The sequence below is a fragment of the Stegostoma tigrinum genome, chromosome 29 (assembly GCF_030684315.1).
Source record: "Stegostoma tigrinum isolate sSteTig4 chromosome 29, sSteTig4.hap1, whole genome shotgun sequence".
NCBI lineage: Eukaryota > Metazoa > Chordata > Chondrichthyes > Orectolobiformes > Stegostomatidae > Stegostoma > Stegostoma tigrinum.
In genome coordinates this window covers 16,581,335-16,608,066 of record NC_081382.1, presented here as the reverse complement: position 1 = coordinate 16,608,066, position 26,732 = coordinate 16,581,335, and positions in this window count along the sequence as shown.

The window sequence follows — 26,732 nt, the reverse complement described above, 5'->3', positions numbered from 1 at the left end:
CCAGCTACTCACAATACATATTACTGATTTGGATAAGGGAACAAAATGTAACATCTCAAAGTTTACAAATGATACCAAGTTGGGTGGGAGGGTGAACTATGATAAGGATCAAAGATCCTTCAACAAAATCTTGACAGGCTGGGTGAGTGGGCAAATCAATGGCACATGCAGTATAATTTGGATAAATGTGAGGTTATCACTTTGGAAGCAAAAACAAGAATGCAGGTTACTATCTGAATGGCAGTAAATTGGGAGAGGGTGCGGAGCAGTGGCACCTGAGTGTTCTTGTGCACCAGTTGCTGAAGGTAAGCATGCAGGTGTAGCAGGCAGTAAAGAAAGCAAATGATATGTTGGCCTTCATTGTGAGAGGTTTCGAGTACAGGAACAGGGGTGCATTTTTGCCTTGGTGAGGCTACACCTGGAATATTGTGTGCTCTTCTGATCTCCTTTTCTGTGGAAGGATGTTCTTGCTCTCAAGGGAGTGCAACCAAGGTTTACCAGGCTGATCCCATGGACAGTGGGTCTGACGTATGAGGAGAGATTGATGAGGTTGGGAACAAAAACAGAAGCTGCTGGAAAAGCTCAGCAGATCTGGCAACATCTGTGAAGAAAAAAATCAGAGTTAATGTTTTGGGTCCGGTGGCCCTTCCTCAGTTCATTACCACAGGAAGCAGTTGATGCTAAAACATTGAAAGTATTCAAGAGGCAACTTGATATAGAACCTGAGATAACAAGTTGTTGAGCTAGATAAACACAACAGGCCAAGCAGCATCAGAGGAGCAGGAAGGCTGACATTTCAGTTCATATTATTTCTTGATATATAACTTGATGCCAATGGGATCTAAGGTTAGAGGTAGAAAGCAGGATTAGGCTAATGGGTTGGATGATCAGCCTTGATCGTGAAGAATCGGAGAGCAGGCTCAAAGGGTGGAATGGCCGCCTCCTGCTAATATCTCTTATGTTTCTATGTAAACTCTGCATGTAAGAAAATTCCTCCAACCTGGAATCAACTCAGTGAACCTTCTGTGGATAGCTTGCAATGCCAATATATCATTCCTTAGATATGGGGCCCAAAATGATTTACACAATTCTAAGCGTAGTCAGACTAGTCCAGTTTTCCCATGACCTCACTACTTCTGTTCATCAGCCCCTTTGAAATAAAGGTCGACAATCTATTTGGCTTTTCTATTACCCCTGAAATTGGATGCTAGCTTTCTGTGATTCATATATGACAGTGCTGAAATCCATACATGCTTAAAATTTCTGATTTTTCTTTTTAAATAACATTAAGCTCTTCTATACTTAAAGCCTCAGTGTATACCCTCACATTTTCCCACAATAGAGCCCACCTGTCAATTTTTTGTCCACCAACTAGCCCTGTCAGAATCGCTTGGTAAACTTCCTATATCCTCCTCACAACTTGCCTTTCCACCCATTTACCTGGTTTGGATTAATCCACAAACCTGCTAATAGCACATTGACTTTCATCATCCACGCCATTCGTATTCAAGGGAAACAATGGTGGAACCAGCTCTAATCCCAGTGACATTCCACTATTTTTAGATTATTGCCCTGAAAATATCCACTTTCATCTCAACACTCTGCCTTCTTTTAATTAGCCAATTTTATATCCCTGCTAATGTACTACTGCTGACACCATGACCCCTAATCCTATTAAATAGCCTTATGTGTGATACCTTACTGAGCACCTTGTGGAATTCCAAATATATTGTGTCTACTGGTTCTCCTTCATCTATGCTGCATGCTATCTTCTCAAAAAACTGTTATAATTTTGTCCGGTATGATTTTTCCAAAGAAACAAATGTTTGACATTGCAATAATTGTCAGCCTAGCTTTATGACCAGCCAATGTAGTGTGGAGACATCACAGATATGTATCAGTGCCTTAGCTGTTTCCTTTTCAACTTTGAACTTTACTAACTTTGGCATGGCTCAACCAAATCTTTTGGTGTCCAGGGAACTCTGAAATTCAAAAAAAAACCAAAATGAATAGAATGAAAGAACACTGAATGGCTAAGTTCTACTCCTAATTCACATGTATGAGTTATAAATCTGAATGGTCAGATCAGAGCTTGGAACATTTTAATTTTGAAGCAAGGAAAGCACCACAGCAAAATGGATTTGCAAATATCTCTGATCAAATGCGAGATATGCATTTTGGAAGATCAGATTCAGGTCTGAATTATACAATAGGAGTATTCATATACTGAGAGCTTGGGCATCAAATATAAATTTGGAAAGTTATGTTACAGCTGCATTAAACTTTACATGAGTTGCATTTGGAATATTGTGTGCCACACTACCAGCAGGATGCGGATGCTTTGGAGACAGTGTAGAGAAGGTTTACCAGGATGCTGCCTGGTCTGGACGGTTTTATTTATGAGGAAAGGCTGGATAAACTCAAATTGTTTTAACTGGAAAGATAGAGGCTGAGGGATGACCTGACGGATATTTTAAAAATTATGAGATGCATAGATAGGGTGAATAGTCAGAGACTTTATCGCAGGGTGGAAAGGTTGACTACAAGAGGGCAAGATGAGAGAGAGGTAATTAAGGGGAGAAGTGGTGGAGGGGATATTTTTCACACAGGGGATGGTGGGTGCCTGAAATGTACTGTCAGTGGAGGTGGTGGAATCAGGGACATTAGCACATTTAAGGTGTATCTTGATAGACACTTGAGTGGGAGGCGAACAGAGGGATAGAAACCATGTATGGGCAGTAAGTGTTGGGTCTAAATCAAGATGAGGAATTGCTGGGCCAAAAGGCCTGTTCCTGTGCTGTTTTGTAAAGTATTCATAGAATCATAGAATCCCTAATGCTTAGAAACAGGCCCTTTGGCCCAACAAGTCCACACCAACCCACAGAGCATCCCACCCAGATCCATCCCCCTATGACCCACCTAATCTACACATGCCTGGACACTATGGGCAATTTAGCATGGCCAATCCACCTGACCTGCAGATCTTTGGACTGTGGGAGGAAACCAGAGCACCCAGAGGAAACCCACGCAGACACAGTGAGAATGGGCAAACTCCACACAGCCACCTGAGGGTGAAATTGAATCCATGTCCCTGGTGCTGTGAGGCAGCAGTGCTAACCACTGAGCCACTGTGCTGAAAAATTGCCTCTCAGAAACCCGTAATCAATAATTAGACTTTGTTTCCTCATTAATTCAGCAACTTCTCAAACTGCTAAGTGTAGTTATCAGACCTGCTATTGAGTGTAAAAGGTTAAACTGTAATCAACACAATGTTTACTTAAGGGCTTTTGTAATGCAATGGTAGTGCTCCTACCTCTGAGATAGGAAGCATTGGTTCAATTCCCACTTGCTCCAGAGACGTGCAATAATATCTCAGCTGCTTGATTAGAAAATATATGGTAAAAGCTTACACTGATTTCAAAAGTAGGTAAATCCTGAAAATGTCTATATTTTTCAACAGTACAGCTATACAAATTAGTAGGATTTTCAGTTCAAAAAGATTAAGGACAATTCAGTACAATAATTTGTGCATAAGTGCAAGTTATGAAGACCTTGAGGGAATTCAGAGCAAAAGTATTCATAAATAAAGCCAAAAAACACAAAATGCATTTACATTGAAGAAAAAGAGTTTAGCAGTTTTGTTTTAAACCAAAATTACTTTATCTTTCAAAACACTTCAATGGGTGGATGTATTTATCACAGCTTTGGAGCTTAGCTTTATTCCCTGCTCCTTAAGTTCCTACTCACGTTACACATTACTCTATCATAATGATATAATTTTCACACAAACCTAAAATGTTCAATAATGACTGACACCCATCAATCTTAACAAATCCCTACTGGGGAAATCGAATGTGTGATTTGAAAGAAGATTGTGAATCTATTTATTAGTCAAATGGATTGCAATTTTGTGACATGTAGCCCACAGAACATCCCATTCTTGTATATTTCTAATTTCTAAAGTAAAATGCCAAAAATATCAATATTGACAGAAATCACTTGCAGACCAAATATTTCATGGTTAAAGAACAGAGAACACTACATACCCCTCTCTTCTGCACCAACGTGATTCCAACATTAGCAATGTAGCTTTGTCATGAGATCTGCACTTTGCAGGACTAGTGGGGAAAGCATCTGTGATCTGTTATCTGCACAGACGGCTTGGAGAATATTTTGTTGGGTGCGCTATGTCTGGTCTCTTCCTTTTTAATAAGGACACAGCTGAAAGAAAGTGAAGGCCCCTCTGTCTCAAATCAAACTAATTCTGGAGGTATTTGGGACCCCAATAAGAACACAAGAACTAGGAGCAGGAGTAGGCCATTCGGCCCTTCGCGCCTGCTCCACCATTCGATAAGTTCATGGCTGATCTTTTTGTGGACTCAGATCTACTCACCCGCATTCTCACCATATCCCTTAATTCCTTTCTTGTTGAAAAAAAATCTACCTTAGCTTTAAAAATGTTTACTGAAGTAGCATCAACTACTTCACTGGGCAGGGAATTCCACAGATTAACAACCCTCTGGGTGAAGAAGTTCCTTCTCAATTCAGTCCGAAATCTGCTCCCTCTAATCTTGACGCTGTGCCCTCTTGTCCTAGCTTCACCTGCCAGTGGGAACTTCCTCTCTTATCTAATCCCTTCATAATTTTATGTGTTTCTATAGGATTCCCCCCTCAATCTTCTGAATTCCAAAGAATATAATCCCAATCGACTCAGTCTCTCCTCATAAACCAACCACCTCAACTCTGGAATCAACCTAGTGAACCTCCTCTGCACCCCCTCCAGTGCCAGTACATCCTTCTGCAAGTAAGGAGCCCAAAACTGCACACAGTACTCCAGGTCTGGCCTCACCAGCACCTTGTACAGCTGCAACTTAACCTCTCTGCTTTTGAACTCAATCCCTTTAGCAATGAAGGGCAAAATTCCATTTGCTTTCCTAATTACTTGTTGTACCTGCAGACCAACCTTCTGTGATTCATGGACAAGGACACCCAGGTCCCTCTGCATATCAGCATGCTGCAACATTTTACCATTTAAGTAATAATCCCTTTTACAATTACTCCTACCAAAATGTATGTTTCACATTTATTTACATTGTATTCCATCTGCCAGACCTTTGCCCACTCACTCAATGTATCTATTTTCCTCTGCCAAGTTTCACAGTCCTCTGCACACTTTGCTCTGCTACTCATCTTAGTATGTGGCATAGTATGCTTTTCAGTTGCATCTGTCTGAACAGGGTGGTTAGAAAATATCTGCTAATAGTAGTCAGGGCAAGGTCAGGCACTTGAGCACTGAAAGCTGGAAACCCCATATAAAAGATGGTGCCTGTTTTCAGAGGGGAAGGGACCAATAGGGACCATTCTTAGTATGTTAGCCCTGACGCTGAAGCCCTACTCTCATTCGTAGCAGGTCCCAGTCTTGATGGTGGGGTAAAGGTGTGAATCACATGAGGAGGAAGTCTAAACCCAGCAGGGCCATTTGAGATTAGTGACAAGACTCCATTTGCCTGTTCCAAGGGCTTGACCCCACAGCACAGAAGTCACCAGTTGGTAGTCCTAAAGTCATTCAGTGCAGAAACAGACCCTTTGGTCCAACCGGTCCACACCAACCATAATCCCAAAATATTATTGCCTCCTTCTTGGAGAAATGAATTACAGTTGTGTCATTTAATGGAGTCAAGAGGCTGTGACCTGGTTCTCCGAAGCAATCCCTTAACCAATCTTCCAAACCCAACTTGAAAATTCGACTCTGACAAAAATATGCTTTTAGAGCCTGCAGCTCATCATTCTGAGACAGATACAGTTTGGAGATTGTCACTTTATCTACTCACACTGAAAGTTCAAGCTTTGTCTGCTTGGTGTCCAAAAAGTTCTTCTGTAATTTGAAAGTTCAGGAGTCACAGGACATCAGGTGATGAAGGAGCAGCACTCCAAGTGCTTGTGATTTCAGATAAGGCTGTTGGACTACTAGCTGGTGTTGTATGCCTTCTGACCTTGTCCATTACAATCCAACATGGGTACCTCCACAACATGCAAGTTCAGTCTGGGAGACTGAGTCGGCATAGATGAGTGGGCCAAAGTGTCTGTTTTCGTGCTGTGACTCTATGATTCTATGAACTATTTCCTCAACTTTATTCAAATGTCTGCTCAAACTGTGCACATAAATTGGTCTTTGCGAATACCTTTGAGAGCACTATGAGATACATCTTGGTGTGGAAGTAGTTGAGCGCCTAAGGATTGTGTTAGCTGTATTGGCCCCCTCCCCTCTGAAAACAGGAACCATCCTTTATGTGGGGTTTCCTGCTTTCAGTGCTCAAGTGTCTGACCTTGCCCCAACTACTATCAGCAGATATTTTCTAACCACTCTGTTCAGAGAGATGCAACTGAAAACTTTGGTTGTTCTTGCTGCTGCCTCAGGCAATGTCTAGAACTAGAAATATAAATTCTTGTTCTTTAACTGGGTGCTGCTGTACTTCCCATTCTCCTAGAAGTCACAAGCCCACAAAGAGCAGATTTCTGGTCTCCACACCTCCCTCATATCCTCAGGATATTGTTGACAATCTTAATGATGTCATCTTTTAATGTATCCTGCCACAACTGCAATGTCACATTGACGGATTATTGGAATACAGTGCGCTCCATCTTTTTCCCATTATTGTACCTGAATAGGACATGCTTAAAGCTGCTGGAATGGATCTTTCATCATCACTAATCTGAACATCTTTACAGAATCGTTACGGTGTAGAAGAAGCCATTCAGCCCATTGTGCCTGCATAGATTCTATTACTTAGTGCCAATCTCTTGCCTTTCCCTCACATTTCTGAATACTATTTCTATCAAAATAATTGCCTAACGCCTTTCTGAATGCTTCAATTGAATCTGTCTTGACCACATTTCCAGGCAGTGCATTCCATACCGTAACTTCTCGATGTGAGGAAAAAAAACTTTTCTTGCATTGCCCATTTGCAAATTCTTTCAAATCTATGCTTCTCATTCTTTTCACTTTTGTGAGTGGAAACAAGCATCTCCCTGTCTACTCTGCCCTGCCCACTGATTGGATGAACCCATTAATTCTGTCTGCCACAGAGTAAACATGAATTATGTCATGCATCCTTTGTTTTAAGAAATTCACAGATAACATTAACTTTATATGGGCTAAACCTGGTTTGAAGTCCATGTCTAGGTTTGCACGTCCTACAATGTCATTTGGCAAATTATACGCACAGATCTAAATAAAAATGTCACAACTGATAATGGAATGCTTTCTGCTTTGCTGCATCCTCCAATAGCCTTCAACAAGTAACTTGTGGCCACTGGAAATGCGGTAACCTCCCACTATGAGGTTAATTTGGTCAGCTGGCTTGTAGATGATGGCAGGTGGAGCATGGGATGTGATGCTTAATGATTAAAGGTTTTAACAGATGGACATTGTGCCAACCTTCATACAATTTGCCTTTCTAATTTCCCAGTAATTCCTGCAGTTCAAACACAAATAGGCACCGAGCCCTGAAGAGAAGTGGCACTCTCAGACTTACCCTTTTGAGGACTTGTTTGGAATTTCTGAGCTTTTTTTGCACAATGTTACCTTTGTGAGAAGATACCACTGGGCTTATTAAACATTTCAAGACCGTTTAAATCTGGAATAACCACACAGGACTGCAGCTTTTTTACTTGAGGCGATTTACATTTCTGCTGAAAAGATGTGGTTAAAACTGCCACTAAGCCGAGATGACTGAAATGCTCCCATCTGGTTCTGAATGCAAGAACACAGTAGCATTCATAGAGTTTAAAGCAGATCCAAAGGAAACAAGTCAAGAGTTGCACCTCGCTCGCACTCACCCATGGGGAGCTCATAATCCACTGGCTGATTATTTGCTGAGGGGAGTTTCGGTTCAATTAAGGAGCTCTATCCATGAATGGAGACAGATGAGGCAAATGACAATCTGGAGAAATGAAGAAACAAAGAATTTCTTTTCTGAATAAAAGTTCACACGCTATCGCTGCATCTTGTCAGACAGATAAAAAACAATAAAAGCTGACCATATTCATGACAAATACAAGGAATAGGAATGATCTTTTGAAACAAAGCAGATTTTTGGCATGTTTCATTTGAAATGACGAGAAACAATTTCCATTGTCTCAGTTTTAAGGTAACAAAAATCTCTGATTCTTTGGAAGACAGTAATACTTTAGGGGATCTAGGAGCAAACACTGCACCAGCAGAATCTGGCTAGCATTTCTTCCTTTACCATATTCATGGAAAAATATAAAGTACAATTTTAACGACAAAGGGAAACAATTCCTTCACTGTGCATTTCATTGAAAAGTCTGCTTTATTTGGCCTACTTTTCCTCTCTCAGGAAGATAATGTTTGCATTGTGAATGCAGTGCTGCTGAAAATCTCCAGAGTTGTCGTTTCTGAAGCCACTTTGGCTCCTTAGTGCATTTCAATGCCAGCTTAGACATGCCAAATACATAGATCATTTACTGTGTACTCCAAAAATCTTTCAATGAATAGCTTTGGATGCATTGTAAAATTGCCATTTGCATGCAAGCTCTATGTGATGCCTAGACTGGGGTTTGTCAACTTATCTATGATAAAAGAAACCATTCAAAATGGAGCTGAACTATAGAGCTCCAGCATCTGAATGTTCAAATTCCGCTGTGACATGGAGGACAGAAAGCTGATTAAAAATGAGTTGATAGTCAAATGCAACATAAAGTCCCTTTTACCAACAGGAATCAGTGTGTTCAGGCACTAAAGCTATTGGAATGCACTTGTCTGAATTGTTAATATTTCCCTATAGTCTACTTTATCATGTAAAAAAAACAAATGCTAAAAATATTCAGCAGGTTGTGCTGCATCAATAAGAGAAACAGAGTTAATGAGCCCATTATCCCTTATACGCAGGTGGCAAGTGGGTTGTGAGAATGACAGTTAATTCGACAAGTCAGTCCTGGTGAGATATTTACTCTCTTCTCACCACCTTACTGGACAAAATGATTTGTTGGGGACCTTCTCAATTTGCCACCAGCTTGATAATCCAACAAAAAATAGCTGGTTTTCCTACTGGCAACTTTTGGGAATTAAGAACATTGACACATTTGTTGTATGTTGCGGTAACAACCTCTGACAGTTTGTGATTGAAGTAAAGTGCTGCCACCTCTCTATACTAAGTCTAAAAGCCTGCTTGGTTTTTAGTTGCAGTGGATAAACCAGAGTTAGCCTTAACAAGAAGAGGCAATTGTCTTAACCAGATGGAATTCCTGACATGGTAGCAAAAAATACAGGTTACATTGACCAGCTAGGTGTTGGAGATGATACATCCGATCCCATCAGGATCTAGACAAAGGTTCCTCCATTTTCCACCAAAGACTATGTGACATAATCAGATTATGTGGAACCTCATACTGTGCCCAACATGAACTTTTTCAGAACCATTACTAGAAATAGCAATGTTCTGCAAATGTTTTTGTTTATCTTGTTCAAGGAGTCTGTGTGTCCCTACCGAGGCAGTCATTTATTGCTCATTTCTAATTAGCTCAGAGAATATGTCCATGAGCTGCCATCTTGATCTGCTGCAGTCTTTCAGGCTTAAGGTCACCCATTGCATTGTTAGGAAGGGAGTTCCATGATTTCAACCCAATGAGTTGACCAGGCAAGTGGACGGTATTCCATCATACACCTCACTTGTGTTTTGTACCTATGAGAAAGAATTGGGGATCCCAAAGGTGAGTTACTGACAGTCTTGTAACTCTTGTAATAACACTTAGACGGCATTACAGATTCTGATCAACAGTCATCCCCAGAATGTTGGTAGTAGTGTAGACTGCATTGGTAATTTTGCCAAATGTCAATGGGAGATGGTTAGATTCTCTTACGTAAGATAGTAATTATGTGGCTCTTGTGTACTGTAAAGTTATTTGCAGTGTAGTTAGTCTAAGCTTGAATATTGTCCAAAGGGTTTTTGCAGTACATCCAAGCCAAGAGGCTTGGATTCAAACATTACTGGATCCAGTGGTGTGCCAGAACACAACTGCCCAGACCAATTTAAAAATATCTAAAGTGTGTTTGCAAAGTTTTGGGGGCTCTGCTTGTGCAGCGGCAATGTCCCTACCTCTGCACCAGAAGTCTAATATTCAAGTCCTCATGTTATAGAGATGTAAAATAACATCTCTGATTCCCATTGACTCCACTTTTGCTAGGGCTCCTCCATGGCATAGTTGGTCAAGTGTTACCTTGACGTCAAGGATAGTCAGTCTCACCTCACCTCTGAAATTCAGCTAGCTTAATCATTTTTGAATTAAATCTAATGAGGTCAAGGGTAAGTGGCACTTGCAGAACCCAAGTTGAGTACCACAAGCAGGCTTTTCCTTTGCAAATACTGCTTGATTACACTGCTTGCAAACCCCTTCATCACTTCACTGCTAGTCAAGAGTAGGCTGAGAGTGATAATTGGGTATTTTGGATTTGTTCTGTCTTTTGTGGACACAATAGGTCATAGCTGAAGAATTTTCCGCATTGGGTAGAAATTAGCATTGGAGCTGTAAGGAAGCAACTTTGCTTAAGGGTGGTGGGGTTTGGGGGTGGTTGTGAAGCAAGATCTGAAACTCAAGTCTTAAATACTATTTCTGTGATTTGTCAGGGTCCATAACTTTCACAGTATTCAGTGCCCTCATCCATTTCTTGATATTATGTGGAGTGAACTGAATTGGGTGATGTCTGTGCTGTTGGGACTCTTGGAGTTTGCTGGATTGAAAAAAAAATTATTTGCCTGATCATCTAAAATGACAGAATCATTACTAATACCTTCGTGATGTGTTCAATGGTATAACTGGTTGTGGATCATCAGATTTATGTAATGCTGCTTTGTTTGTGAAGATTGGGTGGTGGGTGGTGGTTCTGGGTAGGCTGATTGCCAAAAAAACAGATTACTTTGCAAGAAACCATTATTTCAACTTTATGAGCCTTATAAAAAGAGCTGCGTAAACTATTTTAATGAAAGCATCACAAGGACCCCCTGAAAAATGGGTATTGACTTTTTTGAAGAATGGCCCCGAACCGAAATGTCAACTTTCCTGCTCCTCTGATGCTGCCTGGCATACTGTTCTCCTCCAGATCTATGCCGTGTTGACTGACTCCAGCAACGGCACTTTTTACTGTCTCTAACTGACTTGTATTCTGATGATTCTGTTGTCAGACACCACTGTGAAATATTTTTCTGGTGACATACAACATGGATTTTGCAAAGAACCTTAATTCCGAAATGGTTTCCAGTACTTTGTTCTGTTCTTTTGTGGAATTCTCACTGAAAGCTTAGCTGGTGCTGTGCTTAGTTTGCAAACAATGGATTTACTATTTAGCTTCCACACTAGGAGTCAGGCAGTTGATTCCTGCACTGACTTTGTAAGATGTTGCAGCAAAAAGGGCTAATACAATGGTAACTTGGCCGCCAGTGGGGCAGGCTGTCCATTTGCTAGACACTACCTGCAGATCATTTCCAACAAGGGCAGGGCAGAAGTCACAGGAAGCTGTGTTGTTCTTGGCTGAGGCCTCTGGCTCCATCCCCAGTCAGCTTGCTCTGAGCTCAGTGAGCACCCAAGAGTCCTGGGCCCTGGTTATTCGGCTCTGACCTACCCTGTGGTCATGGGTCCTGGCACAGAGCAAGTTAATGGAGGAGACAATGGCCTGCTAGTATTAACAGTAGACCATTAAGGCAGAGACTCAAGTAATGGCTGATGACCCGGGTTTAAATCCCACCATGGCAGAGGGTGGAATTTGAATTCAATATAGATCTAAAATTAAGAGTGTACTGCTAACCATGACATATTGCTGGTTGTTGAAAAATCCCCATCTGGTTTAATAATGCCTTTTAACTAAGGAAACTGTTATCATCCTTAACTGGTCTGGCCTAGGTCCAACTCCAAACCCAGACTAATATCGTTGCCTCTTCACTCCCTTCTGGACAATTAGGGATGGGAAACAAGTGCTGGCCCATCCAGCAACACCTACATCCTGTGAATGAGTAAAATGTAATTGTATTGTTATGGGCAGAGGTCCTCTACTGTCCCTAGGGGCTGGTAAATATGATACAATGGTAGTGATAGGGACCAGTCATAATACTTCAGGCATTCAGTACCTCTGTCTGATCTAATCCTTTTCCTCCAAATGATAAAATAAAATCAGAATCTCCAAATGAATTATCATTCTCTGTGCTTCTTTTGTCAACAGTTCATTTACTAGATATGCAATAATATTCAAAAAATAAATCAATGCAAAATGATGGGCCTTTTGTTTTGCAATGGCGCAAGAAAAACACTTCAATAAAACATTGTTTTTGGAACAGAAACTCCAGCTAATCCAATTTCGATTGATCAGAAAAGTTGTTAATTTATCACACCCACATTTTGTGTTGGTGAAGTGAGTGTCACTCACCAAATGAACACAATTTTTCCATGGATACTCCAGAAGAATTGTTTTACAATGATGTAATTCCCTCCCTAATATCACCTCTCCTTAGCTGACATATCTGCTTCCAGTGAGACTCAATACACTGCCTGTCAGGAATTTAACCTTGTGCGCCTGACCCCAAGAGCTGGGCTTAGCCTTTTGAGGGCTCGTGCTACCCAGTTGGGGTCTACTTGTCATGCAGACACTTCGGAGTGAAGTGCTGTGTCTCTCACAACTGGATAATGTTAACATCTGGTCAAAACTCATGAGATTCTTGGACACTACACATTTTGCTGGCATTACCTCAGCCGAAGGAAGTGAAAATCACTCACTCAAATTCAGCCGAACTGAAGTAACTGAAATCCTAAAGTGCATGTCTGTTTAATATCTTGTGGTCACTTAATTTTTCTGGCCATGAAAAAATTGAGTGAAAACTTATGTTAAAGCATTTATAGGCAATAGGGCACATTTTGAGGCTTCTGTTACAGTTCTTAAGCACTGTCTTCAACACTTTGCAACATCTAAGGAGTTTTGGAGCTGATCTCAAATAAACACAGTCACGTTCATTACTTCTAACCTGAAAATTTGAAAGCTACTACAGATAATGCACTTGCATCAAAAAGATCTGGATTTTCCTATCCCAACATTCGGATGATTTTACCAGTAATCGTTCCTATATTCGTTCTACATTTATAGCTTTGATATAATTTTCACTACACATTTACATTCCTACAGTCAAAATCTGTAGGGTCATTTTGACAGAATAATTCATAGACCGAATTCTGGATTTAATGAGGTCTTAAGGATGGATCATTTATCATTGCAAAGAAGCCCTAATATTTCTGTATTAAACCGAAAGGCAGATCGCAGTGACCACCAATGTCAGATATTGACCATTGGCTCTCTTTTTTGGATCAGTGGGCTCCCATTTTGAGATAAGCCAATTTCAACTATTGAGTACTCACTCCTTTAATGTAAAACAACTTCGTGCCAGCATCTGGGGTGTCATCACCTGCAGGGCTGGTAGAAGTATTGCCTCATTAAATATCCACTGGTCCATTACTGGGAGCAGAACTAGTATTCCTGTTGGTTGCTGGACTCCATCCTTCCATTACAATTAATGCAATATTGGATATTGTCAGGTTGTCTGACTGGTACTTATGTTACAATTTGTCATCTCTCAAATTTCACTTCTTGAAAAGTTAAACTCTGGAAGCAGCCAGATATTCAAAAGATCACACAGTATCTCCAAATACCGTAATGGTCTAAAATGGCTGTAACAAGTTCAACATGTGAACATTTAAAGACCTGTAAAAGAGTTTCATTACTTCAGCAGGGCAGGCAAAGGCAGTTAACGTATTTATGTCTGCTCCATGCTATAACAGAAAGCAGACTGGTGAACCATACACAGGTTGGAAATTGAATTGACAGCTTGCAAAACAAAATGATGGCTGAAAACACTCAATTTAAACTTTCAACTATCTCCCAGAGTGAAGACATTTTGAATTATGACATATATCTTATCGTGGTATTCCATGACTTGTTTTCATTTCCGTTTGAAGAAATTATTGTGTTATTAATTGAAATGCACTGTTATTTTATTCTTGCTGTATAAAAAAACAACTTCCTTCCTTTCGTTCTCTCACCTGATTGAAAAGGTGGCCAGGTGACAAATGTTCCAATTTGAAAAAGACCTTCCTTTCATATTATGATTACAAATAATTGGTACATTTTTCACTCAGCCTCTCGCATCAAGTCAGATAGTAAAATGATAAAACAGTTGTAAAACAGTAGGAGGCCATTCAGTTTATTATCTGTGATAGCTCTTTGAAGGAGTCATTCAACTTGTATCACTCCCTTGTCTTTACCACGGAGCCTTGTAATATTTTTTTTTCAATTAATGGTTCAATTTTCTTTTGAAAGCCTCAGTTGACCCAATGTCCACTAAGCTCTCAGTTGCTGCATTCCAGATCCTGATCATTCACTGCATGAAAATGTTTTCGATTTGGGTAGTCAATAAGGCTTTGTATGTGGGAAATCGTGTCTCACTAACTTGATTGAGTAATTTGAAGAAATAACAAAGGGGATTGATGAGGACAGAATGGTGGGGGTGATCTATATGGATTTCAGTACGGTGTTCAACAAAGCTCCTCATTGTAGACCGGTTAGCAAAGTTAGCTCACATGGAATAGAGGGAGAACTAGCCATTTAGATACAGAACTGGCTCAAAGGTAGAAGGCAGACAGTGGTGGTGGTGAAGGGTTGCTTTTCAGACTGGAGGCCTGTGACCAGTGGTCTGCCAGCAAGATCAGTGCTGGGTCGACTGCTCTTCGTCATTTACATTAATGATTTGTATGTGAATGTAAGAGGTATGGTTAATAAGTTTGCAGAAGACAACAAAATTGGAGGTGCAGTGGGCAATGAAGGTTACCTCAGAGTACAATGGGACCTTGATCAGATGGAGAAATGGGCTAAGGAGCGGCAGTTGGAGTTAATTTCGATAAATGAGAGGCGCTGCATTTTGGAAAGATCAGGGGAAGACTTATGTGCATAATGGTAAGGGTCTGGGTGTGTTGTTGAATAAAGAAACCTTGGGGAACAGGTACATTGTTCCTTAAAAGTGGAGTCCCAGGTAGACAGGATAGTGAAGAAGGCATTTGGTATGCTTGCCTTTATAGTATGGGAATTGAAAGGTCATGATGTGGCTGTACAGGATTTTGTTAAGTCCACCATTCGCATGCAGATTTGGTCTCCCTTTTATAGAAAGGATATTGTGAAACTTAAAAGTGTTCAGAAAACATTTACAAGAATATTGTCAGAGTTGAAGGGTTTGAGCTATAGGACGAGGCTGAACAGACTGGGGCTATTTTCCCGAAGTGTTGGATGCTGGGGGGTGATTTTATAGAGGTTTATAAAATCATGAGGGGCATGGATATGCTAAATGGACACGGTCTTTTTCCTGAGGTGAGGGAGTCCAAAATTAGAGGGCATAGTTGAAGGCGGGAGGTAAAAGACGTAAAAGGGATCCAAGAGGCAACTTTTACATGCAGAGGGTGGTGCGTGAATGGAACAAGCTGCCAGAGGAAATGATGGAGGCTGGTACAATTAGAACATTTAAAAGGCATCTGGATGAGTGTATGAATAAGAACGGTTTAGAGGGATATGGGCCAAATGCTGGCAAATGGGGTTAAATTAATTTAGGGTATCTCATTGGCATGGACAAGTTGGACTGCATGGTCTATTTCTATGCTGTACAGCTCTATGGCTCTGACTCTTTGACTGTTGTTGCCATTGCTTCTTTTACCAATTCCCTTAAATTTGTGCTCATTGCCATTCAATCCTTTCACCAACGGGCATAGTTTCTTCCTACCTAATTTGCCAAGCTGCCTCATAATTTTGACACCTTGATCAAATCTCCTCCCAACTTTGTCTCCAAAGGGAACAGCCCAGCTTCTTTTCACACAATTGAAATTCCTCATTCTTGAACATTTATGTGAATATCTTTTGCCTTTGCCTAATGCCTTCTCATTTTTCCTGCATTTTTCTTGCTGTGCCTGAGGCACTATTTTCGACAGGTTTGACATAACTTTCTTGCTTTAATACCCTATGCCCTCCTTAATAAACCCTGGGATAACATACACTTAAATTAACTGTGCACTTAATTTATTTTCAATAATTTATGCTCATAGGTCTCTAATCATTCCATTCCATGAACCTAAGCCAGTTTGAATTTGTATGTTATTCTTCTCATTGTTTATAATACTTCCAAGTTTTGTATCACCTGCCAATTTTGGAATTGTGCACTCTGCACCAAGGTCATCAAATCTCTTAAGAACAGCAATCTCTCCAACATGGATCACTGAAGATGTCCACTATTTACCTTCTTCCAGCCTGCAAAACAATATTTGATCGCTACTGTTTCCAGTCACTCAGGCAAAGTCAAATCCTTGTTGGGGTTGTTGCTTCTATTCCATGAACTCTAACGTCTGCTGACCTGCTTCACAGTTAAACTATTCCCTTGAAATCTAATCCGAAACCACTTCTCCACCTTCCAAACCAGATTTTCATACTCTCCACTTCAGACTCGGTTTTTAGTGTGATATTTTTCATTCACCTTGCCCATTTCTACCTCTCTTGCATATAAACTTCACTTTAACCTGGGGAGCTGTGCACTGGCACTCATCTAGCTCCTCTATAAAAAGTGATAACTAATTCACTCGTCCAGTCCACTAAAGAAAAAGTTTTGTTCCAATATCTGTTTCAATTTTTGTTCAAAATATTTCAACATGAAAGATATGATTCAAATGTGAGTTAATGTATTTGCTCCTTTGTATTTTCTGCTGTGCTTCACTGACCACAGTACAATGTAGCCTGTGCAGATCAGATGGTTCATTTCCATTACCAGGCTCCCTGAGTGTGTATCCCTCACTACATGGTGGCCATTTGGAAATCTATATAAGTTGTGGCTAGAAATCCAGTTCTACCATTAATCTCAGTATATTGGTGGATCTCTGAATCCGAGCCACCAATTTCAATTGATTAGAAGTACAGAAACTAGGAACAGATGTTGGCCATTCAGTCCTTCAACCCTGCTCCACCATTCAGTCAGGTTATTGTTGTTCATTTATCTCAATATCATATTCCCATTCTTTTCTTATATCCCTTGATGCAGTTAAAATCTGGAACCCTTTCCATCTTTTTCTTGAATATATTCAGTGACTTGTCCTCTACAGCCTTCTGTAGTAGAGAATTCCACAGTTTGACTACCCTTTAAGTGAAAATATTTTTCTTTGTCTCAGTCCTTAATGGCCTACCCATATCCAGAGACTATGTTCCCTGGTTTTTGACTCCAAAACTATGGAAAACATTCTCTCGTTACCAACGAAGGAACCTATCATTTACTCCTTACCCCCTCCATCTTCTGCATATAAACCAACATTTTCCTAACTATGATAAGAAATAACAAGGTGTAGAGTTGGATGAACACAGCAGGCAAAGCAGCATCAGAGGAGCAGGAAAACTGACATTTCGGGCCTAGGCCCTTCTTTAGAAATTTCTGAAGAATGGTTTAAATCCAAAATGTCAGCTTTCCTGCTCCTCTGACGCTGCTGGCCTGCTGTGTTCATGTAGCTCTACACCTTATTATCTCAGATTCTCCAGCATCTGCAGTTCCTATTATCTCTGAAACAATTTTCCTAGCTATCATCTGCTCTGAGGAAAGGCCAGTCAACCCGAAACGTTAACTCTGATTTCTCGCTACAAGAGCTGTCAGACCTGCTGAACTTTTCCAGCAACTTTTGTTTTTGGTCCCTTCACCTAGTCTGCCCAACCCTGTTAAAATTCTATATGTTTAGATTAGATCCTTTTCTAAGACTTTTAAACTCTGGTGAACAGAGACCCAGACAAACCAATCTCTCCTCAAATGACAATCTTGTCATCCCAGGATTGATGATGGTTTGCACCGTTACATTTTATATTAATTGGCACAGTACAATAATGTACAAATACAAAGGAACAACATTGCATTAGTACCTTTGTAGCTTGATTATCACTTAAACCTTGGTTCAAGTCGTGTGAAAAAGAATCCACCTTGATCATTGTCGGCATTTTGCAATATCCTTGAATGACAGTCCAATATTTGTGATGATATCTGAGGTTTCAAAGTTGGTTTATTTTTAAGGCAGTTCCTGACTGGAAAACTGAGAATTTAAGAAAAGAGAAACTAAGATTGAGCCTGGTTTTGGAAAGCAATTCTTCTGGGGAGATTGAAATCGTCTAGAAAGATATCAGAGTCACCAAAGCTCTGTAGATAGTTATGAGTCAATGGTGTGATGCAACGAGACGAGGGGGTCAGTGAGCACATTTCACTGAGTGGCTGGCATGCGATGCAGTGTGACACCAATAGCGTGATTTCCATAGTGGCTGATATTACCATGAATGTCCTGCCTTTTCAACCTTCCCCCTTTCCTGAGGCATGGTGATCATCAGGTTAAACCCGTTGTTTCTGTTACTCGGTCTCTCTCGAATGAGCAAGTAGACCAATGGCCTCCATTATGATGGCAACTGCACGGGCAGGATAATAAAGATAGAAATTAGACACAAAAGCTCTGAATGAGTGAAGATAAAGTTTCTTCAACTCTTTATGACTTGAAGTTAACATTGGTGAATCCATGACATCCAGATAATCATGAGCAGAGTTGAAGTAGTTTTGAATTTGCACAATTTTTGAATACTCTATCATTGGAACTTGAGTTGATTGTGCATTGCTGTTGGCACAGGGTCAAATTTAATCCCAGAATTAGAGGAGCTGAAATTCTTTGTGAGGAAGAAAGACTTGTGACTGAACCTAATTATATACATGTTGCATGGATCACTGAATCAATTTTTATGATCTGTTCTGGTTGTATCTATCATTTATTATATATCATAGAGATTGTTCTGGGATTCTCTCTAATTAAATATTTAATCCGAATTATTCATTTGTTTGAAATTTTGTGGCTTCATGCTTCCAATGAATAATTTGGATTAAATATTTCTTTATTATGACACAGTTTATAACATATCTTATCTCTGATGATGATTAATTAGAGAAAATCCCAGAATAATATTTATTCCTTGAATAAGACAAAGGATGAAGAGCGAAGTTATTTGTTGCATCATGTTCTAGTTCGATGTAAACGTCCTTTGTGGAATGTAGTTCAGGATATCTTTATAATCTGTACAACTGTACAAGAAATATCATGTTTTGTTTCAACCATGTAGTGTCATGGTGCCAAGAATGTAATGTAGATTAATCTACATTGCTGCAGTAGCCAGAATAGCATTCTGAAGAGTGACAAAACAATCTGAAAAATACTGACAGCATTCAAAAATTAAAGCTTAAATGATTGGTAAATTTACTTCTTCAGAATTTAATTAAACCTCTGGCTATGAAATTGTGCTCCAATGATAAATGCAGTAATTTAAAAATCCTTCCTCCAACATTTTAGTGAGGGCTCAAATATGTTAATTTTTCTTCCTTTATTTAAATGTAATTTTACATTTGTTTATTTATATCTCAAAATATAATTTCAAAGTAAATCTAAGGTATGCAGTAATTTATATAGCTCACAAATTTAACTCTTCCTTCTTTTAAAAAAATCTGCATTAGTACAATAGCTGATATTATTCTAATTGGCATGGCTTCGCATCTTTTCTCTTCTCCCCATCTGTCAGGTCGGGAATGACATCTTGATGCAATTAAGCCTGCATTTCCGCTGTCTCTCAAAAATAGTGTGTTTTGCACCTGGTGCTTTGATTAGCTTGTGGCATTTAAGCCAATTTTATATCTTTCACATGTTTTTTGTAAATCCACAATTATAACTGTTGAAAAGAAAACATCAACTGCTGCATCTCCATCTACTGAGCATCTGGTTTCTTTATCAATCGTGTTTTCTGAAGAATCAAAGTATCATCTCTTCTTTTCTGTTCTGCTGATATAAGCATTGAGTATTAAGAGCAAGTATCTTTTAATGTCCAACACAAGTTCAAGGAATGTTGAATGAATGATCCCTCTTTACTACTTCATTTAGTTTGGCCATTCCGAACAATGTCAAGTCAGCTTCCCACAGATTCTTTACCCTTAAGTCAGTGCTACGTATCTATCAGTGCAGACCAACAGACGTTAATGCTTCTACCTGAGCAAAACCAAAGGGCAAATTAATACCAGTCTTTATTTTAAGGTAGTTGAATTAGAAAGGAGGGGGCAGTATATTTGTGCTTCATATACTGTCTTAGTCAGAGTGCATCTAAAGTATTGCACATACCTCAAGACAGTATACCACAGGAAGATGATAAAATGTGAGGCTGGATGAACACAGCAGGCCAAGCAGCATCTCAGGAGCACAAAAGCTGACGTTTCGGGTCCAGGGATACCACAGGAAGATGTTTTGGTTTGAAAGGGATGCAGCACAGATTCACCAGAGTGACAGGGAGCTCGAATCGGAGGCCAGCTTACACAAAGTTATCTTAACTACATCAGGTGTGCACAGTCTGAACTGCAAACTGTACATTTTGTTCCATTTTCGTCTCCCTTTAGCTTTGAGTATCCCAATTTAAATGGAACCAAGCAGCAGGAGTTTAGGCCTTAAAGCAGGTGAACGTTAATTTCTCACAAACCTATTGCTGAATATTACCACGTTAAAAGTAACATAACTGTTAGTTAAACTACAGATACAAAGATTAAAAGTAGGTACAGATAAAAAATGACTTAGAAAGATACCAAGAGCGAAAACACAGTGACAAAACAGTAACACTGGGAAGTGAATACAAATGGTCCCACTGGAGCATTGTTCTGAGGTAAACAAAACAAGTCAGGCAAGTATCAATCATTCACAAAAGCAATCGCCTTTTGCTTCTGGGTTAACGCTGCAGGCCTATTGCTCAAAGATTTCTCTTTCCAAGGTAAAGGGGTGGAAAGCTTGAAGTCAGAATTCAGTAGCTGTGAAAGCTTCCGCAGTCAAACACCTGGGAGGTATTCTCCCATAGGTGTTTAGAATAGAACAGATACTGGGTGGAAGTGAAGGCTGTTATAGTTTCTTTTTATGGTACTGAAGTCTGCAGCTCTTGGTTTGCTGATACAGGCTAACAGCCTTTGAGCAGTTTAGCCTGCTTCCAATTTTCTGTTGAGCATCATCTCTCTGATGGTGTCTTTTGAAGTTCTGTTCAAAATGATATTTTACAGCCTGTGCTATACAGATGAAAATTTAAACTGGCTGTATTCCCAAACAGTTGCATCATGCTACGATATTAGTTAACAGACCCATATATCATCTATTATTTAAGGTTAGTAATGGCTATGCCCAGTAATTAGTTTGAATAATTACTGTCCATCCTTACTACAAGGACGGACAGTTTCCATCACCATTGGAACTATTGCCATAGAATTTATTTGACTGTGCTTGCTGAAACTCAGCAGACTTGGAGCAATATCTCTCATAAATATATTTCCAAAAAGAGATTTAAAAAAAACTAACAAGTACATCATAATGAAAATTATTAAAGAACTAGTACATCTAGAGAAATAAGTATGAAATAAAAGATATATTATTTTAATTTTTAAAAACCTACTTATATTGCATATTTGCAGTTGGAAAATAAACAGCAGTGAGCATGTGCAGTCAGCAATCAGCTTCAGATCGCTGATGTCAAACAGAATGAATTTGTTTATCGGTGAAAAGTTCAGTGAATTTCTAAAGAGTCTGGGAGCCATTTTGTAGATTCTATGTCTGTTTTGAAGAGACGGATTAGCCTTCCTTACAAAGTACATAAATCATACTTACATAGCTGTGATAGTACCTTGTGAATTATGTGATCAAAGTGTTTAAATTCTTTGAATTGTGTAGATACAGAGAGCCTATTTCCTCTGGTAGGGGAAAATCAGAAATGACGGAGTATATTTTTGAAACTGGCAGGCTGTTAGTGAGGAAGCTCGGGAAGCTCTCTCTCATTCACTGTGTTTGATAAACCCGAAAGTCTTTGCTTTAACAATTGTGGATGTTGGAACAGTTAGATTTCAAAACAAAGCACAGGAAATGTTTGATAGGTAACATGATATTGAACCCAGGTTGGCAAATGGAATTGTATTTCAGATCTGTCATGATCTAATTGAATGACGGAATAAGCTGAAGGGCTTCAATGGCCTGAACCCATTACCATATTTCTAAACACAGCACGTCAGATGTGTTCTGACAGCTTTTTCTTGGCCAACAGTTTACTTATATATCCACACTGTAAAATTATCTTGTCTGGAATTCTGGCATTGAAAATGCTGAGGATGAAAGTGCAGTGATGGAAGCCTCCAGCTGTTATTTTGAAGAATTAAAGTTAATGCCAATTTACCCTTCCAATACTGAAGAACAGAGTAATGCTTCAATCTGATCAAATGGCTAAAAGACTTGTTAGGCACGCTTTCTCCAAGACATGGGCTGATTTTCAGTTTGTGGTCAGGATCCTGATATCTGCATCAAATGAGTGTCTGTTTGCTTCCCTAGTGTTGGGAATAGCTGGCGAACACACTTTTTGTAGCTTAGCAGCTGATCAATATCCGTGAGTGGGCTCCCAGTGCAGATGGGCGATTAGGAAGGCCTCCAACAGTGAAAGAACTGTAACCGGCTATTACAGATATGAGTGCACACTCCAACACTTTGAAAAATTTGTGTGTAAACGTGATCACACTTGCTAGACTGTCCTTGTGAAAGGAAAAGCCGCATGTCCACAGACTCCTATACAGTTGCAGCCATTTCCTTAAAAATGATGCAGCAAAGGAGCTTAAACAGTAACCCAGAGCACTGCCCACTTACAAGTCTGTTATGCTTTGCAGAGAGCCCAATGGGAAACTTCCAGTCAGTGTACGTAAGTGACCTTGCTGATTTCCTTAACTTACTCATTAGGCTACTGACTAATTGTTGGTGATCTGACCCGGTCAGTTTTTGTCCAGTGTGTGCAGGAGGGCTTCCTGACAGAGTATGTGGATAGGCCAACAAGGAGCCAAGCCATATTAGATTTGGTACTGGGTACTGAGCCTGGCCAGGTGTTAGATTTGGAAGTAGGTGAGCACTTTGGTGATAGCGATCACAATTCTGTTATGTTTACTTTAGTGATGGAAAGGGATAGGTGTATACCACTGGGCAAGAGTTATAGCTGGGAGAAAGGCAATTACGATGAGATTAGGCAAGATTTGGGGAGCATAGGATGGGGAAGGAAACTGCAGGGGATGGGCACATTAGAAATGTGGAGCTTATTCAAGGAAAAGCTCCTGTGTGTCCTAGATAAGTATGTACCTGTCAGGCAAGGAGGAAGCTGTAGAGTGCGGGAGCCGTGGTTTACGAAGGAGGTGGAATCTCTGGTCAAGAGGAAGAAGAAGGCTTATGTTAGGATGAGATGTGAAGGCTCAGTTAGGGCACTTGAGGGCTATGAGGTAGCCAGGAAAGACCTAAAGAGAGAGCTGAGAAGAGCCAGGAGGAGACATGAGAAGTTGTTGGTGGATAGGATCAGGGTAAACCCTAAGGATTTCTATAGGTATTTAAGGAATAAAAGAATGACGAAAGTAAGATTAGGCCCAATCAAGGACAGTAGTAGTAAGTTGTGTGTGGAGTCAGATGAGATAGGGGAAGCGCTAAATGAATATTTTTCAACAATATTCACTCTACAAAACGATAATGTTGTCGAGGAGAATACTGAGATACAGGCTACTAGACTATGTGGGATTGAGGTTCACAAGGAAGAAGTATTAGAAATCCTACAGAGTGTGAAGATAGATAAGTCCCCTGGGCCGGATGGGATTTATCCTCGGATCCTCTGGGAAGCCAGGGAGGAGATTGCCGAGCCTTTGGCATTGATCTTTAACTCATCATTATCTACAGGAATAGTGCCAGATGACTGGAGGATAACAAACGTGGTTCCCCTGTTCAAGAAGGGGAGTAGAGACAACCCTGGTAATTATAGACCAGTGAGCCTTACCTCAGTTGTTGGTAAAGTGTTGGAAAAGGTTATAAGGGATAGGATTTATAATCATCTAGAAAAGAATAAATTGATCAGGGATAGTCAGCATGGTTTTGTGAAGTGAAGGTCGTGCCTCACAAACCTTATTGAGTTCTTTGAGAAGGTGACCAAACAGGTAGATGACAGTAAACCGGTTGATGTGGTGTATATGGATTTCAGCAAGGCGTTTGATAAGGTTCCCCATAGTAGGCTATTGTATAAAATGCGGAGGAATGGGATTGTGGGAGATATAGCAATTTGGATCAGAAATTGGCTTGTTGAAAGAAGACAGAGGGTGGTAGTTGATGGGAAATGTTCATCTTGGAGACCAGTTACTAGTGGTGTACCGCAAGGGTCAGTGTTGGATCCACTGCTGTTTGTCATTTGTATAAATGACCTGGATGAGGGCGTAGAAGGATGGGTTAGTAAATTTGCAGATGACACTAAGGTCGGTGGAGTCATGGATAGTGACGAAGGATGCTGTAGGTTGCAGAGAGACATAGATAAGCTGCAGAGCTGGGCTGAGAGGTGGCAAATGGAGTTTAATGCAGACAAGTGTGAGGTGATGAACTTTGGTAGGAGTAACCAGAAGGCAAAGTACAGGGCTAATGGTAAGATTCTTATTAGTGTAGATGAGCAGAGAGATCTCGGTGTCCATGTACACAGATCCTTGAAAGTTGCCACCCAGGTTGACAGGGCTGTTAAGAAGGCATACAGTGTTTTAGCTTTTATTAATAGAGGGATCGAGTTCCGGAACCAAGAGGTTATGGTGAAGCTGTACAAAACTCTGGTGCGGCCGCACTTGGAGTATTGTGTCCAGATCTGGTCACCGCATTATAAGAAGGATGTGGAAGCTTAGGAAAGGGTGCAGAGGAGATTTACTAGGATGTTGCCTGGTATGGAGGGTAGGTCTTATGAAGAAAGGCTGAGGGACTTGAGGCTGTTTTCATTAGAGAGAAGAAGGTTGAGAGGTGACTTAATTGAAACATATAAAATAATCAGAGGGTTAGATAGGGTGGATAGGGAGAGCTTTTTTCCTAGGATGGTGACAGCGAGCACGAGGGGGCATAGCTTTAAATTGATGGGTGAAAGATATAGGACAGATGTCAGAGGTAGTTTCTTTACTCAGAGAGTAGTAAGGGAATGGAACATTTTGTCTGCAACGGTAGTAGATTCGCCAACTTTAGGCACATTTAAGTCGTCATTGGACAAGCATATGGACGTACATGGAACAGTGTAGGTTAGATGGGCTTCAGATCAGTATGACAGGTCGGCACAACATCGAGGGCTGAAGGGTCTGTACTGTGCTGTAATGTTCTATGTTCTATGTTCTAAATACACAGGGGTCTGAACCAAGCTGGGGAACCAGTGGCAAGAAATTCCAATCCAACTTGCTTCTGTTCTTGTCTCCAATTTACCACAGAAGTCCTGACTCACATTAAACTGCGCGTCAGTGAAGAATGATGCAACTGAGACACATATCTCAGTAACCAGTCTGCACTTAGAGCTTTAACAACTAGGACCGAACCTACCTTTAAAGAACATGGAGTCTTAAGAGGAATCAATTGAGGATTCACCAAATGGCAGCCACAGTTCCTCACCAGCAATGCAAATTACTGATTCCTCTACAGTAAAGACATTTTTAACCAGGACTGTCAAAAGAGATTGATTGCATTTTCCATATGCTGCTTCCTGCCATTTCTCATCATCTTTACAAAGTTCCCACTTGAAGTCCTCATTTCACATTGGTTGAATTATTAGAGCTGTTAAGAGATAAATGAGTGGCAATGGGAATTTAAATATGTTGTTTGTCTGGGTCACTGAGGGGATTTAAATATGAGGTTTGACTAATATTTATGCAAAGCATCTACTTCAGAAAATAAAGGGAATCACATAAGGCTTACAAAACAAAACTCAAGCACGACATAAAAATGGGCTTGCTGGGTGTTTAAGTTAAGTGAAAATCACTTGTGTTAATTGAGGTTAGGCAATCAGAACAAGAGTTCCTATGTAGTTCCATTCTCCTAATGACTTCTTTTGGTCAATTTTGAGACCACTTTAGGTGAAAATTCAAAGGCATAGTTGGAATGAAAATGTTTTCAGGTTCTGGTTTGAGTCAACAACATCTGCATTGAAATCCAGAGCTGGAAAATTATTGCCTGTGATTTTCTAATAAGCCACTGATTGTGCACAAGGCCCAGGTAGTAAATTACACCTTTCGTGTGATTTGACAGAGAATTTCTTCCAAAGAGCTAATTATCATTTACAGATATCTCTCATTCTATGTTCAGATATCGTAATACTAGGAGCAATCTTTGTTGTGCTTTCCAACTAAGTATATGAAAATATACTAATTACAATAGCCTGTAAACCTGAACTGTTACCAGCCATTCTAAAATGAATGTTTAATTTAGCACAGAGCATTGTTAAATCTAATAAGCTAACTACTTCACATTAAATAATTGCAAACTATTTACGAAAAGTAAGTTATTTAAAAAAACAGAATCACATTCTAGAATGATTGACCCACTTTAATGGCAAATGTTTGCTTGGACAATAACAGGAATTGCTCTTCAAAAATTATTAATTGGTCTTGCAGACTTTGAAGGGCCTTAGGATGTAGTAAGGTGCTATATAAATTCAAGTTTCTTCTTCACTAACTACTGTGAAATGGATGACAGAACATGCATCTCAACAAAAGCTTAAACTAAACCAGTGAGCATACTGTGCGGTAAAATAAAATTGTACTGCTCTTTTAATT